The sequence below is a fragment of the Merops nubicus genome, unplaced genomic scaffold (assembly GCF_000691845.1).
Source record: "Merops nubicus isolate BGI_N331 unplaced genomic scaffold, ASM69184v1 scaffold4461, whole genome shotgun sequence".
Classification (NCBI taxonomy): domain Eukaryota; kingdom Metazoa; phylum Chordata; class Aves; order Coraciiformes; family Meropidae; genus Merops; species Merops nubicus.
Genome location: NW_008590121.1, coordinates 1 through 3,003, shown reverse-complemented (window position 1 = coordinate 3,003; position 3,003 = coordinate 1). Strand labels below are relative to the sequence as shown.

The 3,003-nt window shown below is 51.0% G+C and overlaps 1 non-coding gene across 1 annotated transcript; it reads left to right on the top strand.

Annotated features, from left to right (window-relative positions):
- The first annotated feature begins 764 nt into the window (after positions 1 to 764).
- On the top strand, positions 765 to 837 carry TRNAR-ACG. The gene has a single exon. It is a non-coding gene; the product is annotated as a tRNA-Arg (tRNA).
- Positions 838 to 3,003: the final 2,166 nt, after the last annotated feature.

Below are 3,003 nucleotides of genomic sequence, written 5' to 3'. Positions count from 1 at the left end.
GGGGCTCAACACCCTCAGGGTCAACATTTTTTTCTTTCTTTCTCTCCAGTCTAAATCTCCCTCTTTTAGTTTCAAACCATCCCCCCTGGTCCTGTCCCAACAGGCCCTGCTCAAAAGTTCCCCCCCCAGGTTTCTGGCAGGCCCCTGGCAGTCCTGGCAGCCCCCAGCAGGTCTCCCCAGCTGGAGCCTTCTCCTCTCAGCTGCCCCAGCCCAACTCTCTCCTGCTGGGCTCCCAGCAGAGGGGTTCCCCCCTCGGGGCATTGCTGGGGCTCCTCTGGCCCCGCTCCAGCAGGTCCCTGGCTCTGCTGTGCTGAGGACTCCAGAGCTGCCCCAGCACTGCAGGGGGTCTCCCAGAGCTGGCAGAGGGGCAGGATCCCCTCCCTGCCCTGCTGGCCAGACAGACAGAGAAAGTGCAGCCAGGCTTTTCTTGTGGGCATGGTAGAAGGAGCTCAACAAAACTACATGAGGAAGAATCTCTATTAGATGATGGGAGAAAATCTCACACATCAGAGGTCATGCATTAGAACATGGTCCCAGTGAGGTTTTGGTGTCCCCACCCTTGGAGACACTCAAAGCTTTACTAACCAAATGACCTGATGTCAAAGATGTTTATGCTCCGAGCAGGACATTAGCCCACCTGTCTTCCAGACATCTCCTAAAATCTGATTTTTTCCTGTATTTAACTCTATCTCCTTGGAACCTCCCGTCCTCCCCTCTCAAAGCCCACCCAGTGTTGGGAAGCCCCCAGAGCCCCAGGAGGGCCGGGGCCAGTGGCGCAATGGACAACGCGCCTGACTACGGATCAGGAGATTGCAGGTTCGACTCCTGCCTGGCTCGATGTTTTCCTGCCCACAGCCTGGCCGTGGCACTGATGGTGCCAGGGGACCTTTCTCCCTTGCAAAAATGTCACCCCGGTGCCCAGAGAGGCCGTGGACAACTTTCAAGTTATTTGGAGTTCGAGCAGACAAGCACTGATCTCAACGTCGTAAGTTGAGTAGAAATTTAGATTTGAGAGCTCCACATGTCATTTCCAACCTGAATCACTCTATTATTGTTCTGGTTCCGTGTAAAAAGGGGTTCAGGGCAGGACCCACATGGAACGGAACTATGTACTCCCATTCTCGCCACCCGCCGCGCGGAGAGAGAGAGAGAGAGATATTTTGAAAAAAAAATGAAGTATATTGTTTAACAAGGTACAGAAAACCAAAAAGGGAGGTAGGGAAAATAATATATACAAAGATTAGGGGAAAATACAAAAAAAAAAAAGCAAAATATACAAAACCCTCAGAAATAGTTCCAAAGGTCCCACGGAGTGAAAGCACAACCTCCACCTCCGAGCTGCAGGGCAGGAGTGAAGTTAGCACCCACTTCCTGCCTCTTATCAGAGTGTGTGTGGGAAGGGGAGGGAATACAATGGTTCACCCCCACCCGGGGTCCTCCTAGTTGCTGGAAGGTCACACCCCCATTCCAAGCCTCAAACCACAACAATTATTCAGTGGGAAGTTCCTGTTTCCATATTCTTTTATGGAATCATAAAATCATTTAGATTGGAAAAGACCTTTAAGAGCATCAAGTCCAGCTGTTGACCCAGCACTACCAAGTCCACGACTAAACATGTCAGTAAACACCTCATCTACATGTGCTACAGCTTTTGCTGCTCCATCCTATGTTGGCGTGCTCATGGACTTGAGGTCACCTTTTGGCATCTTCACCCTGTATGTAGCTTGAATACAGAAGGTCGAAGATGCCCATGGACCAGCTAGGGTCCAGTGGGACCAACATTGACTGCTGGCCAACTAAGTAGGGCAAGGCTGTCATGAACGGGGCAGGAGGAAGCTACATGAGATCTTGACACTTCCCTTTTACCACCAACACACTGATGGGGGCACCAGGGAGGACCTAGAGGCCGGGGCCAGTGGCACAATGGACAAAGCACCTGACTGTGGATCAGGAGATTGCAGGTTTGACTCCTGCCTGGCTGTCCTGGAGGTGACAGGGGATGTCTTTCCCCTTTTAAGCTTTTGGTCTGTCTCTCTGGCATCAGCATCACAGGAGCATCAGTTTGTGACACGCTGCATCAAAGCTCCAAGCATGCCACCTGCATCAAGAACCATCACTCAAGACCTTTTTGACCTGGCCTGCTGACTTCCTACGTTTCTCTTTCTGTCTCAGATTTCCTCTCTGTCTTCCTGAGCACCACTGAGTGAAAGGTACCTGAAGCCTCACTAGTAACTGTGGGTAAGGGGTGGGTGGAAAATGGTCTGGGACGTTGAGCTTGAAGAATTGTGGTCAGGGGCTGGAAGTGCAGGTGATGGTTCATTGCTCCAAGTGCTCCTCAGGGGTCAATGCTGATGCTGATACTGTCAGACACCTTCACTGACGTAGCAATGGGGTTGGATGAATCCTACATGAGTTCAAGGGTGGCACCAGTGGGGAGAGGAGGAGCTGATGCTGGCAGGGATGGTTGTCATTGAGAGTGGCCTGGAGGAGATGAAGGAAGTTCAATGAAGGCAAACACAGCATCCTGCATCGAGGTGGGATGACCCCAAACAGCACTACAGGCCAGAGGTGGCTGTTGAGAAAACAGCTCTGCAGAAAAGCACACTGAGGGTCCTGGAGAACCACAACGTGAGCAAAACTCAGCAGTGTGCCCTTGTGCCCATGAAGGCCAACTGCATGTTGGGCTGTCCTGGTAAGGACATAGCACCAACTCAAGAGAAGGGATTATTGCCCACATCCAGCACTTCTGAGGCCATCATTGACCATCATCAGCCATCCAACCTCACATCATGTGTCCAAGACTGGGCTCCTCAATACAAACAAGACACTGACAACATCTGGCAAGTCTAGCTTTGTCCTTTTCCAATCCTTTCCACACCTCTTTGAGCTTTTCCCCTGCTTAATATTTTTTAAAGCCTGGTAGTAGACATACTTTTGCCTCTTCCTGTCTGCTATATCACATGTTCTCCTGTGCAACCCTGATTTCTACAAGAAGGCTGCAAA